Here is a 15,795-nt window from a genome sequence, read left to right on the forward strand (position 1 = left end):
GATAAGCCCCTAGATTGGTTACCAACTTTACATTGAAAATTGTTTTGTCATGGAGGACTTGGCTAACTAAAACAATGCACTCTTGTATGCACCAGGCTCTCTGGGATTGATCGATTACCTTTATAGCAGAACCTCTTGAAACGATTGGCTAATACCTTGCTATTATCTTAAAGATTGAGCCCAACAGGGATACAGGTTGATAATCCAGATGTCTTCAGCTCTTGCAAGTTTGGGTATCAAGATTAGGTTTGAGTTTGCAAAAGCCTTCAAGATTACCCCCTTGTCATGAAATTTACTATACATTTATTGCCACCCTTTAGATTCGACCAGAACCACTTGTAAACATCAATCAGAAAGCCATCCAGACATGGAGGCTTGAGTGGCAAAAGCGACCAGAACCTCTCCCACTTGGAAAACATCTTGGAGGCTTTATTATCATCCTTCGACATTTTACCAGTCACTCAGACTAATGGGACTATACTGATTCTTCTTTTTTCTGACGCACATTGGAAGAAGAATTTGGTATTGCTATCACCCCATCTCAGCCAATTCATCCTCTATCTCTGCCTACAATTCCTTTCTTCCCTAAGACGCCATTCCTTAGCTAGCGACACAAGCTGCTAAGTCCTATCCAATAGCTACTAAGGATATTTCAATGCCATTTGAACTCAAATCAAGCAGTTTCTCTTCCCATGACCGGATCGATTGAAATCTTACAACCCCATTCTCTTTAAACCATGCTCGGATCTTTTTCTACAAATCATCAAGCGTCAGGTATAGCTGATATGCACTCCAGTTCCCGTGCATTGGATCATCTTGCCTAAGATGAATCCACACACAAAGTTGTAGAGAAATTAAGATAACAAAAAATATGCGGAAGCAATATAGGATCTAACAAAGGCACAATCAAATCACAACACAAGGGTTTACGTGGTTCGGTCAACACGACCTACATCCATGGGGCACGGAGAGAATAATCCACTATAATGAAAGTAGAGAGTACAATGTAGAGAGTACACCGTCCAATAGCTTGCCCAAAGTTAAAGATAATAACAACAAAGAAATCACAGGAAGAAATGAATACAAGATTACCTCTCAGGTGCACAACTCGAGTCAAAGCCCACACCACAATCAACACCTCTCTCTGAGGATCAATGCGTGGTGACGAACCTTCTTCCTTTTTTTTTCTTCTTTCTACTCTCTCTCTCTTACTTCTTCTCTCTATGCACACTGCACACAGCCACTCTACCCTTCTCCTTTCAGCACACAGCCTCTGCACCCCTATTTATAGATGGCATAAAGTCTTCTAGATATGAACCTTCTAGAAGTGAGCCTTCTAGACTCAATCCAGAAACCGAAGGGGTTTTAACCCTTCAACTTCCTGCATTAATGGGAGTTAGGTGGCTATTCCACTTCCCCACATCATTAATGATGGATAGGGTTGACCCTTCAACTTCTCCTGCATTAATGAGAAGTGAGTGGCTATTCCACTTCCCCACACTATTAATTAGGGATAGGGCTGGACCTAACAATCTCCCCCTCCAGCCCAAAAGGATACTCCAATTCAACTAATCAACTGAAGTTCATGCCGACCAATTGCCGACATGTATTTTGTTTCTCCATCGGTAAGGCCTTTGTCAGCATATCTGCACCATTATCATTTGTGGAGATCTTTGCAAGATGAAGCAAATTTTTCTCAAACACGTCTCGGATCCAATGGTACCTGATATCTATATGCTTTGACTTTGAGTGAAAACTCGGATTCTTGGCGAGATGAATGGCACTCTGACTGTCGCAGTACACCAAGTACTTGTCTTGCTCAAAACCCAACTTCATCAAGAATTTTTTCATCCACATCATCTCTTTGCAAGCTTCTGTAAGAGCAATGTACTCTGCCTCAGTAGTAGACAAAGCAATACACCTTTGCAATTTTGACTGCCATGACACAGCCCCCCCCTGCAAAAGTGAGTACAAAACCAGATGTGGACTTCCTCGTATCAATATCTCCAGCCATATCTGCATCTGTGTAACCTGTCAAGACAGGTGATCCACCACCAAAGCTTAAATAAACTTTGGAGCTCCCTTTGAGATATCTAAAGATCCACTTTACTGCTGCCCAATGCTCTTTTCTTGGATTTGCAAAGAATCTACTAGCAACACCTACTGCATATGCGATGTCTGGTCTCGTACATACCATCGCGTACATCAAGCTTCCGACTGCTGAAGCATAAGGAACTTTCCTCATTTTCTCCTTTTCCTTGTCACTTGATGGACTCTGCTTCGAGTTCATCTTAAAGTGACCTGCAAAAGAAGAACCAACTGGCTTTGCATTGTTCATACTGAACCTGTCCAACACCTTTTCGATGTATTTCTCCTATGATAACCATATCTTCTTGGTTTTTCTATCACGAGAGATCTGTATGCCCAATATTTTCTTTGCTGGCCCCATGTCCTTCATTGCAAAGGTCTTACTCAGTTCCTTCTTAAGCCTGTAAATTATAGACATATCTTTTCCAAGGATAAGCATATCATCAACATATAACAAGAGAATAATAAAATTCTCACCGAACCATTTTATGTAGACACAATGATCTGCAGCCGATCTATTGTATCCATTTCCAGCCATAAATGAATCAAATTTCTTGTACCACTGTCTTGAAGCTTGCTTCAGCCCATACAAGCTCTTTTTCAACCTGCATACAAGATTTTCTTTACCTTTGACTTTAAAGCCTTCTGGTCGCTCCATGTATATCTCCTCCTCCAAATCACCATGGAGGAAAGCAGTCTTCACATCTAGCTGCTCAATCTCCAAGTCCAGGCTAGCAGCAATACCTAGAGCAACACGAATAGAAGACATTTTAACAACAGGAGAAAAAATCTCTTCAAAGTCAATACCTTGCTTTTGACTAAAGCCTTTCACAACCAATCTAGCTTTGTACTTTGGTTGAGAACATTGTTCTTGAGTCTTCAACCTGAAAACCCACTTGTTCTTCAAGGGCTTTCTGCCTTCTGGTAGTTCCACCAAATCATAAGTATGGTTCTTCTGCAATGCATCCATCTCATCGTGCATAACTATTAGCCATTTCTCTTTCTGCTCACACTCTTGTGCTTCCTAGTAACTCTCTGGTTCACCTGCATCAGTAACCATCACATACTCATGTGGAGAATACCTTCTAGAAGGTTGTGACTCTCTGGAAAATCTTCTCAGTTGGGGTTCTGGAAGAGGTTATTCTCTAACTTCTTCCTGCTCAATATGGCCTGCAGGTAAATCAACATCCGCCTCTACATCATCTTCCTGCACTGTTCTTCCTTCAACTTGTGCCACTGAAGGAGTAACTGGATCTAAGTGGATAGATCCACCTGCAGAAGTCTGAATTGACACCTCTTTCTTGATATCTTTAAATGTCTGGTCTTCAAAGAATACCACATTTTTGGATCTGAATACCTTCTGCTTCTTTGGATCCCATAGCCTGTAGCTGAATTCGGCATCACCATATCCCAGAAAAATGCATCGTCTCATCTTATCATCAAGCTTGAACCTCTTTTCCCTGGGGATATGTGCAAATGCACTGTATCCAAATACCCTCAGGTGCTTGTAAGACACATCCTTTCCTGACCATACCCTATCTGCAACATCATTTGTTAAGGCATGAGCAGGAGACAAGTTGATCACATCAACTGTTGTCCTTAAGGCCTCGCCCCAGAATTTCTTTGGCAGCTTGGACTGTGCAAGCATACACCTGATTCTTTTTGCAATTGTATGATTCATCCTTTCTGCAATTGCATTGTGTTGTGGAGTACCTGAAAATGTCAACTCATGGCGAATTCCATGAATTTTACAATATTCATGGAATGGACCTGTGTACTCGCCACCATTATCTGACCTGATGCATTTCAGTTGTTTTTCTGTTTCTCTCTCAACCATAGCATGGAATTACTTGAATACATCGAGGACCTGATCCTTGGCTTTCAGAGGGTATGCCCAAACCTTCCTGGAGAAATCATCTATAAAAGTAACAAAATAAAGTGCACCACTAAAAGTTTTTACATCAGTAAAACCATTAACAATTTTTGTTCTCAGAGGACCACAAACATCAGTATAAACTCGCTCCATAATGTGAGGTTTTCTATGAAAGGCATTTCTAACAAAGGATACTCTATGTTTTTTACCAGTTAAGCAATGAACACATGGGTTTAGACGTGTACCTTTTAACTCTGGGAGTTGCTCCCTCTTAGCAAGAATCTGCAAGTCCTTCTCACTCATGTGACCTAATCGACCGTGCCACAAATCAATAGAAGAGTCCTCAGTTGTATTCAACGGTCCCTTGCATATCTTGCCTTGCATCTTGTAAAGAGTACACCATCTCTTTCCTCTGGCGTGAACCAATGACCCGCTGCTGAGTTTCCACTGTCCTTGGCTAAAAACACTGCTTCTGCCCTCTTCATCAAGCTTTCCTATTGAAAGCAAATTCAACCTCACGTCTGGAACATGTCTGACATCCTTGAGCACCAACATGTACCCAAGACTGGTCTAGAGATGAATATCTCCAATACCTACAATTTCTGACATTCCTGTGTTTCCCATTCAGACAACACCAAAATTACCGGTCTTGTATATACTGAAATATTCTCTCTATGGTGTGGCATGGTACGAGGCTCCTGTGTCTATGACCCAATCTGTATCCTGACATACACAAATACATGAATCATTAGTAGTAGACAAAATCACAAGCTCACCTTCAACTGTGGCTGTGGTATCTTCTTTGGTTTCTGATGATTCTGTGTCTTTTCCTTTTTTCTGATTTTTCTTTGGCTCTTTGCACTGATTTTGGAAGTGTCATTTCTTTCCACAATTGTAGCAAGTGATGTCCTTCCTTGACTTGAACTTGCTCCTATATCTGCGGTCATTTTTTCTGTCCTTTGACCGACCCCTGCCTTTGGATGAACTCACCATCAATCATTCACCAGAATCCTCATTCAGTGATAGTCTTCTCCTAATTTTATTGGAAATGAGCGTACCTCTGACCTCTTCCATATCCAATGTTTCTTTTCCATAAATTATGGTTGTCACAAGATGCTCATAAGATGGTGACAATGAGGTTAGTAACAACAAAGCTTTATCCTCATCTTCAAGTTTAACATCCAGACTAAACAGACCAGCAATAATCTTATTAAACACACTAAGATGGTCAAGAATGAGAGTGCCTTCCTTCATACGAAGACTATAAAGTTGTTTCTTGAGGTGTAACTTGTTGGACAAGTTCTTGGTCATGTAGAGGCTCTCTAGCCGCAATCACAATCTCGCTGTTGTCCTCTCTTTCATCATGTCACACATGACTTCATCTGATAGACACAACTCAATCACACCAGCAACCCTCAAGTCAAGATCATCCAATTCATCATCGGTCATGCTTTCTGGCTTATTCGCCTTCCCGACAAGAGCCTTGTGCAACCCTTGCTGTGCAAGAAGAGCTTTCACCCTTCTTTGCCATAAGGAAAAGTTTCCTTTGCCATCAAACCTCTCCACCTCAAACTTAGAGCTAACTGACTTAGAAGACATGATTTTCCACGAACCTGCTCTGATACCACCTGTAGAGAAATTAAGATAACAAAAAATATGAGGAAACAATATAGGATCTAACAAAGACACAATCAAATCACAACACAAGGGTTTACGTGGTTCGGTCAACACGACCTACATCCACGGGGCACGGAGAGAATAATCCACTATAATGAAAGTAGAGAGTACAATGTAGAGAGTACACCATCCAATAGCTTGCCCAAAGTTAAAGATAATAACAACAAAGAAATCACAGGAAGAAATGAATACAAGATTACCTCTCGGGTGCACAACCCGAGTCAAAGCCCACACCACAACCAACACCTCTCTCTGAGGATCAATGCGTGGTGACGAACCTTCTTCCTTTTTTTTCTTCTTTCTACTCTCTCTCTTACTTCTTTTCTCTATGCACATTGCACACAACCACTCTACCCTTCTCCTTCCAGCACACAGCCTCTGCACCCCTATTTATAGATGACATAGAGTCTTCTAGATATGAACCTTCTAGAAGTGAGCCTTCTAGACTCATTCCAGAAACCGAAGGAGTTTTAACCCTTCAACTTCCTGCATTAATGGGAGTTAGGTGGCTATTCCACTTCCCCACATCATTAATGAGGGATAGGGCTGATCCTTCAACTTCTCCTGCATTAATTAGAAGTGGGTGGCTATTTCACTTCCCCACACCATTAATTAGGGATAGGGCTGGACCCAACAAAAGCTCTACCTTGCATATCGCTTTTAAACAACATTTGAAGGTGGGGAAAGACGGAAAGATTCTATTTTTTTTTTTAATTTATAACTAGAAGAAACTGCACCCGGCACAAAGACCTGGTCGTGGTGGCTCAGCTTGCCATACCTACGGTCATTGTGGCGACAACGTAAGACTCCAAGGCCAGGACCCCTACTCTAGGGGCCTATGCATGAAGATTCTATTTGAAATATAAAACATTGAATCTTTTCATGTTATCTCAAAAGAGAGAAATTTGTGTATATAAAACTTGAGCACGATTTTGTACATTTTTCACATATATAAAAAAATTTCTCCACCTGAGACTGCGTTTGGAAGTTGTCAAACTTAAAATTTTGAAAATCCACATCAGATGAAAAGCATGGGACACACAACTATGAAAAATTTCAACAGCATTTCTCTCCACATCTCTAGTTGGAGAAGTTTTTTAATATGTATGAATGATGATATTGTACAAAAACAAGAAAAACTCTCTGGAGTCTGGCATGAAATAGCATAAGAAGATTCTTTTAAAAACATTCTATGGAGATTTTTTTTCATTTTTTCCCAAGCAAACATAACTTAATAAGTTACAGAAGGGTTCTACAGTCCTATCAAGAGAGCAAAAGGGAAATTTTTGTAAACGCACATGAAGTTTTGGAGATAATAAAAAACAAGCCTAAGTTTCTGATAGTGTTACAATCACACTTGACAATTTTTCATGGTTAATTTAAAAGGTCTACAGATCTTTAAGATTACCATTAAATGTGTGCTAAAATTACCATTTTACCCATTTACAAAGCATGAGAGAAACTGCTATGAAGAAGATTGCACAAGTCACACGACTAACTGAGGATCAGAATAACAGACCTGGAACCAGAACTAGTGCTATATGAACCTTCACAACACGAACCCATAGGACACAATGCAGTCTTGCTTCCTGCATTTCAAACCCCATTTGCTAATGCCAAAATACCCCTCTTCAATCCAGGAAAATTGGTGCATGGTTCCTTAACGATTGGTTAAAATGTCAGCAGAAAACTTATTGTTACAAATTAACGACAAAAACTCGACAGACAAATAAGATAGCCATAAGAAAAAATTATACAGTGAATTTGAAACCCTACCTACAAAATGCCTCCTCCCCAACAATCTTTGATCAGATTTTGTAGATAGCTTGACTTTCCTTGGTTCCCTCTGAATACCAAATATACGTGATAACTCGGACCAAGTTATAGAAGCATCACTTAAGGGGGTTTTGCTTCATTGTACAGGGTTTAAATTAACAAAAAAACTACTGAGATTCTATTGTTATGTGGACCAAATAAAGGCAATTTTAGGGAGCAGTTTTTCATGCTCTTTTTTATGAAAGAGACCCTCTTATATTAAAAAAAGAGGTTCGCTTTCCCAGGGGATGAAACAAACATCTCTATAAAAAATATATGATTCCGCCCACATAATAAATGGAAAAAAAGTAGCTTTCCTATCAAAATGGGTTTTCACCTCCCACCATGGAGGGACACTTTATCTCTTCGGTAGAGAAAGTGCCTTTCCTTGGTTGGGAGTGAAAGAAACACCCCTTTAGGGCCCCTTTGTCACACACATTCAGGGCAGGACCATTTTTTTCCTAGATTGGGCGTAGGGGTGTCAGCTCGAACCAAATCCTATAGGGTCTGGGTATGGTGATAAATAAGAAGACCAGATTAAGACTCAGGTCAAGACCCAAAGGTCCGATTAATACATGAACCCCGGAATAGTTTGTGAAATTTTATACCCGACCCGAGTTCCGATTAAGACCCACAATGTTCAATGTAAAAATGATAAAAAATATGGTTTTACTCGGTATGGTCTGAGTCTGGTTCATGTAGTTCTTATCGGGCTCGGGTATGGTTTCTTTTACGGTGAATCCGATTAGGCCTGGGTCCGGACCTGATACCATACCCAAAAATCAAGGTCAAGTCTAGTTCCACCTGGGTCCAAACCAAACCTGACCTGTTGACACCCCTAATTTAAGGTGAAACAAATGGGAAACCTTTAACACAAAAGAAGAAGACTGTTTTAAGGGTATCTAATAATTTTAACCTATTAAATTAACTTGGGTCAGTGATAACCTAAGTTAAATTAACATAAATGCTTTTTGTAATTTACAGAACATAATCTTAGCATGATTTTGATGATATCAAAACTTAGGTGCCTTTTTTATTATCACTAAGATTTAACATGTTTGCTAAGGTTTCAAAGATTCAGATTCTCATAAATGAGAGAATGAATCTCATTTACACAAACAACCAAACATCAGAAAATGAGACTCTTTGCAAATGAGAGTCGTTTTTCGATTATGTGAGATTCAGGAAAATTATTTAAGACCTCACGTGATTCTGAATCGTATATCTCCAAAGTCAAACATACTGGGCATATTTGGTTGATGTGATTTGAAGTCATGATTTCAAATCACATATTCTACCATGTGATTTGATCACATGAGAGTCACTTTAAATGTAATTTCAAATCACATTCCTTCTCTTATTTGCACCAGATTCCAAATCACATGTTTGGTTAGTTGTGCAAATGAGGTTCATTTTCTCATCTGCATGAGATTTTAAATTACATTTGAATGCAAAAAAACATACCTCAAACGTAAAAGTGCATGAGATGACATTTCCCTAAACTCTAGACCCTAAACACTAAACTAATGTTATGCGACGTTCTTTGCTCTTAAAGGAAACATAGTAAATAATAAACCCTAAACCAGTAATCGCTTAACGATTGAGCAAACCTAAGTACAAATAATGGTAACTTTATAATCGCTATACCTAGTAATCTCTATTACATGAATCACTATATATAATAAACTCAAAATTAGTAATCGCTATACGATTTAGCAAATGTAAGTATAAATCATGGTAACTTCATAATCACTATACCTATTAATCGCTATACTAAGTAATCACTATCAAAAGAATCACTATAAATAATAAACCCTAAACTAGTAATCACTATACGATTTAGCAAATGTAAGTACAAATCATGGTAACTTCATAATCACTATACAGAATAATCACTATTACAACAATTGTGATACATAATAAACCCTAAGCCAGTAATTGCTATACGATTTAGCAAACGTAAGTATAAATCATGGTAACTTCATAAATCATTGTTACTTCAAACGTACAAATCGTTGCTTCAAACGTTCAAATCGTAGTAGAAATTGCACCCTACATAGTACATATCGTTGTAACGTTTGGAATACATAAGTAAAGAAAACTTGTACGATTTTTCAAACTTAAGTTTATGTAGTCTTGTCAATTTTTTAGTGGCACTTTTGTGTTACACTTATTAATGAAAGAATTATATAATTACAACAAAGAATGATAGATTTACAACATAGAATTATCGGGATACACAAATCACATAATATGTTTATTCACTAGCACTTGATGACTCAGATGGACATACAATTCGTCTCTTTCTTAATCTTGTCAACAAAAATAGTATGCTTCTATGATGAAGATGATAGCTTGGACTCTAAGAGAGAAAACTCTTTCGATTTTTTTGGCTTTTCTCATATTTTTGGATTTTTAGAATATTTTGATCTTTTTGATTTTTTTTTTTTACTTTTTTGAGGTTTTTGATTTTTTTTTTGGTTTTTTCAAAAGACTATTTTACAAAATTCAAGTTTTGAAGGCTTGCCTCGGGCCGTGAAATGATGACCTCTGCAAGAGATCTTTCCTCCTTCATATCATTATAGTTCTGCCCTGACTTGTGATTGTCTTATTTTGAGCATGTTGATCTTCTTTAGAAGAAGAGAAGGAAGGACTTGGATTGCTACACAACTTCTGAGGTTCAAGGCTGAGTTGATGCATAGGGAGAGCTAATCCTATGTCTTTTGCCATGAATAGACCTCCTATTGAGAAGATGATGGTAGACCCCTTCAAGATCCATGATAGTTTTTCCTTTCTATCCTTTTTCTGTTTAAACCCTTAATTTTGTAGCTTAGACCTTGGGTTTCCACTTTGGGCGCTGCTGGGAGAGTCTCTCTTATACTTTGTTGACTTTTTCCTAAGCCCTTAAAAGGTTGGTACCCCATGCACAAATCAATTCTCCATTCATTGACACATTTTTTCACATGTTGATATAGGGAGTGATTCTTAAGGTGAGACTCATCTATCATTTCTCTATTTTTGAAAGCCTTGGGCATTTTGGAGTGGTTTATGATTGACACTTGGCCCAAACTGGTTGGTGTTATAGTCATGACCTTGATGAGCTGATTTTTTCTTTTTTTGGTACCTATGAGTCTGTCCCTTGAGTTTGAACAATGTGGGCAATATAGAAAAATTGTCCTCTTCTGTTATGGATGGTATGATTGTTGTTGGGTGGGTCTAGGAGAATCACACATATCCGATGGTCTTCCCATGAGATTTCTTTTCTTTTATGAGGAATCTATCTTTCTTGTACCCTCATCCCTCTTTGGTAACCTATTTATGGAGTCACAAATAGTTGCTTAGGACTAACTTTGCATGTGAGGGATCAGAGAATGTAGATCACTGAGTTGGCAGGTGGTTCTTTCCCAATGACCTTTTATGAAATTCAATTCTCCTTTTTTTCACAAGCTTGGAACTCCTCTTCTGTGTTGTGATTGTGGGATAACTCTTTAAAGATGTCTATGTCATTGTTTTCATGATTCTATTGTTCCTTATCGACAAACAATTCACCACTATCAATATTATCTTGTATGATGTACCAGAAGATAATGCATTCTTCAGTATCATAACTCACTGCTTTATGATATCAACAATATTTAGATGGGTCTTTACCCTTCATCTGTGGTGGGTCTGACACTTTTGACAATTTGCCTAGACCATCTTATAACAGAAGATCTAGGACCTGTGATTGTACTTGTTTAAACTTTGTGAACCTCTATTCTCTAGTTCATTTCATGTTTCCACCATCCTCACTTTCATTTGAGTTTGCCTTCTTTGGGGCAATTCTCTGGTTGCCTACCTTCTGACCTTGATTGTCATTTTTCTTGGAAGTCTATCTTGAGGTTTGAACAATATTGACCTAACCCTTGGATGAGTCTAATTTCTTATAGATGTTGTCCCTGTTGTGCTTTAAAAACTTATCATCCGCTCCTCTCATGATGCTTACCTTAAAGGCAATAGCCTTCTTGATGAGTTCGACATAGGTTTCATATTTAGTCATACTTATAGATCAGAGATTATGAGAAGTTGTTCATAACTATGACCAGAGCTTGAGAGTCAGAGATTGACTCATTTATTCTATTGGTTGTGGATTGTCATCTATTGATAATCTCATTGACACTTTCCTTATTTTTCTATTTTAGATCATACAACTAGCTTACGGTGAGGAGGGATTCAACGTTAAAGCGAAACCACTCCATAAATCGGTTGATGACTTGCTTGAACTCCCTAAAATTTTGAAGGTTTAAGGTGGCAAACCATTCCAATGCCTCTCCCTTCAAACTTCTAGAGAACCAATTGATCAACTACTTATTATTGTTATGATATTTGGCCATTCTTCCCATTAACAGGGTAAGGTGAGTCTTTAGGTCCCTTTTCTCACTAAACTTCAAAAACTTGTCGGGAGTATCATTGTCATCATCATCCCACCCCTCAGATAAAAAGTCCTTCATGAAATATTCTTTTCGATCCATATCTATATATCTCATTCTGGTGCTGAGGTTCTAGACCATGTCTTCTAGAGACTTTATTTTTTTGTCCAACTCTAACAATGTGGTTGGCTCAGACAAGACGAGTTAATAAGGGTTTGTGGAGTTTCATTTCTCAATTAGACACTTGGGACTCACCCCATTGGTTGTAGCTCGTCATATTTTGAGTCCTGGTCTCTCTTATCCATCATGTAAATCTGTGTCTCTTCATGTTCAAATTTTTCGACTCTTCTAGCCCTTTTTTCTCCTCGTGTCTGTTCTTGGTCAAACCTTCCTTGGATCTCTCTCATTCTCTCATCAATCTTTTCTATGCTCTGTCTTGCCTATGCTAGCATGTCCCCTTGTCTGGATTGAACTTTGAAATATAAGGTTCTAAAAATTTGCCTTTTGGTAGATTCATTAGTGCTAGAGTTGTTTATCTCGTAATCTATATGAGGACATTTATGAGATTGGTGAGGGTGCCTCCCTTTGGATCAGGCTTTAAAATGCAAGGTCATAGAGATTCGTCTTTTGGTTGACTCATTTGTGCTAGAACTACCTGTATTGTAACCCTCATGAGAACCTTTATGAGATCGATGAGGGTACTGATGTGAGTTGGATCCAGGGAACATCACAATCTTTTCCCTTTTTTGGCCATCCATATACCCATCAAGAATGTCGGTATGTGTCATTTCTTCAGGATCCTCATCGAATATGATGTTTAGCATCATATGAGATATCATCTTGTATGTGGGATTCTCCAAAGGTGGTTGATTTGGATTTAAAGTTTTTATGTTTTGGATAAGGTATTCATTTTACCCCAAGCAATTGATTCACACAAGCCCAAACAAACAATGCGAGATTTTCAAAACCAATAGATACTCTAGTTCATCTTAAAGTCAACTTCACGGATCTAGTAAGCTTCTTCTGGTTCTATGAATTAGTACCACCGATATACCCAAGCTCACTGCTTAAGAGCACTAGTGAGAGGTTGCATAGATTCAAATGATAAGACATGAGATTAAAAAAAACCCAATAAAAAACCCTAAGAGGAGAGAGGATAAAAAAAATGAAGAGCATATATTCAATCAAAGAAGGTCTCAATAAAAAAGAAGCTTGCTTGAAATTATATTTTCCTCATTTTTAAGTGGCATGAATTTTGTCCAACAAGTGTTTCAAAAATCTAAAAAAAGAAAAACCTGGGACAAAATAAAATCTACAAGAAAGGACATAAGATAGTTGACAGTGACCAGGGATGGTAGAGCTCTGGACAACAAAACCTGGTCGACAATTGAGCCTGAGATGGCTAATCCTCGGATGGCTAAGCCTAGGACAACTAAGGTTAGAAGACAGAGCCTAGGACAACTCAGCCTCAGACGACATTACTTGAGAGGACAAATTAAACCTGGGAGAGGGGTCTACAGATGGTACTGTGCCTGGGATGACACAACCAGTAGAAAGAGAAGACGACCGACCCTGCTTGGGATGACATAGCCTGTAGAAAGCGAATGGCATAATCTGTGGATGACAAAGGTCTAAAAGACAAAAGGGGTTTTGGACGTTTGAACCTAAAAAAACCAAAATTTGAAGGTTTTGGGCTTGTTAAGTATCAAATCCTCCTGACAATGCACTTTTAACTATGGAAAGACAAAAAAATATGATGTTTCATCGTGATTGCTAAAAACTCTTGATAAAAATCTATAGAAGAAAAGATTGGCTGACTCGAATTTCGCTAAAATCTTTTTTGAAAGATGTGGGGACATCGTTTGCAAGCTCAAACCGTCCTTTGCCTGATGGAAAGGTAAAGCAAAGGCACATTAAAATTTTGGATGTAGGATAAAGATCAAATATGTATAAGTATCTAGAGAAGACCCAAAATAAAAGAATAAACTGATTAATTGACTTGAAAGATTACCTTTTTCATACTCTAGGGTCTGTTTAGCTTTTTAGACTCTTTTTGGTTCAGAAAAGTTATTAAAAAAGGTCAACTGCAGTCGCATATTACTTATTCCAAAGACAAACTAAACCAATTCTGGCCTATTGGACTATGAAATTTTGTGTATAAAATCATCGCTAAAATAATAGTGAACAGACTGAGAGGAAGCGTGGAGCGTATCATAAGCCTCGATCAACAAACATTCTTAAAGGGTTGCAACCTGCATGAAAGTGTATGTTGGCCCATGAAATGGTGGACTCGATGCTGTCTGGTTGCCTATGGTCCCCTGACAAAAAAATGCCATATGGTTGCCAGGGAACACGTTATTCTGCATATTTCGAAAGAGTGCACGACAGTTCGATGGAGGCATCTATGTTGCTGGGTTCCTCCAAAACCAGGTTGGATTCAAGCAATGGCTTGCGGTATATTTCACACGGCATGGCATTTTGGCTGACCACACGGGTCACTTACTTAGACTGGATGTTGTTCTTTGTGAGGCAGTCTATCAGTCAAGGAATGATGCATTGGGCCAACATTCTCAGACTGGTGGCTCCCAACTCCAGAATCATTTTAGAGAGTGGTAGGGTGGATCTGATCGTCTAATGTTAATCAATTTCTAGAGGGTAAGCTCCATACTCCTCTCCTTCCTTCGAAGTTGTCCACAATTTTGTATAGTTTTGACAGATTTTCTGTATGTAAAAAGCTAAATATAATTCTAATCTGGTTCTTGGCCCAAGTTGGCCAAAGGGGATTCAAAAAATCATGGAAAAACCACCCCCTGACTGGTTCCCTTTGGGGGAGGATGTATAAAACCAAAGTTTTTTTTTTTTCTTAATGCAAGCTGGGTAGGTGTTCGCTTAACACCAGTGGCACGCTACAAGGCTCTTTGAAGCTTTCAAGTGGAAGCAGATTAGGTCATGCTGAACATGAGCGTTTTTAATTTGCTCATGCCGACATCGTGGCCATTCAATTTGCATTTTAAAAAGCTCAAAAGTCAACAAAACCACGTGGCATTCATCCAAAATGCAAACAGACGGCCACGATGTCGGTATGAGAAAAAACGCTCATGTTCAGCATGACCTGATCCGCTTCCCTTTCAAGTAGCACATAATTGGTTCAAGCAGGCTTAAACAGTATATACAGTTCAAACTTATTTCCAACAACAAATGAACCTACAAACTAACCAGGGGCTCACATAGGTACTGAGTAGGAGTGTCAACGGGTCTGGTTTACCCAGACTCGAACCAAACCTTATAAGGTCTGTGTATGGTGATAAATAAGAAGACCCGATTAAGACCTGGGTCCAGACCCGAAGGTCCGATTAATACATGGACCCGAGTATAGTTTGTGAAATTTTATACCCGACCCGAGTTCTGATTAAGACCCACAATATTTCAATGTAAAAATGATAAAAAATATGGTTTTACCGGATATGATCCAGATTTGGTTTATGTAGTTCTTATAAAGTCTGGGTCTGGTTTTGCTTATAGAAGACCCGATTAGACTCAGGTCTGGACCCGATACCATACCCGAAAATCTGGTCTAAGTCTGGTTCCACTTGGGTTCGAACCAAACCCGACCGGTTGACACCCTAGACACGAGACAATGTGTACAATATAGAAATTTGGAGAGCAGAACTATAAATACGAGGGGTATGATATAAATCTTTTGAGAAAAATGAGTACTGGAGTACAACTATAAATACACACATGAGAATGTACGACTACCCAATACCAATACAAATCGGTTCCACTCATCCCCAAAGTCATCTGTGTCTTCGTGCCCCTCGTTGGGATTTCATTGGTGCAAGTTATGTTGATCAAATCTAACTGCGATGTGAAATATACCGATCATTTAGTGAAGATTGACACTTAAATCACTGAAATTTAACTTGTGTTGAT

This window comes from Nuphar pumila, chromosome 2 (assembly GCF_984573655.1).
Source record: "Nuphar pumila chromosome 2, dmNupPumi1.hap1.1, whole genome shotgun sequence".
Taxonomy (NCBI): Eukaryota; Viridiplantae; Streptophyta; class Magnoliopsida; order Nymphaeales; family Nymphaeaceae; genus Nuphar; species Nuphar pumila.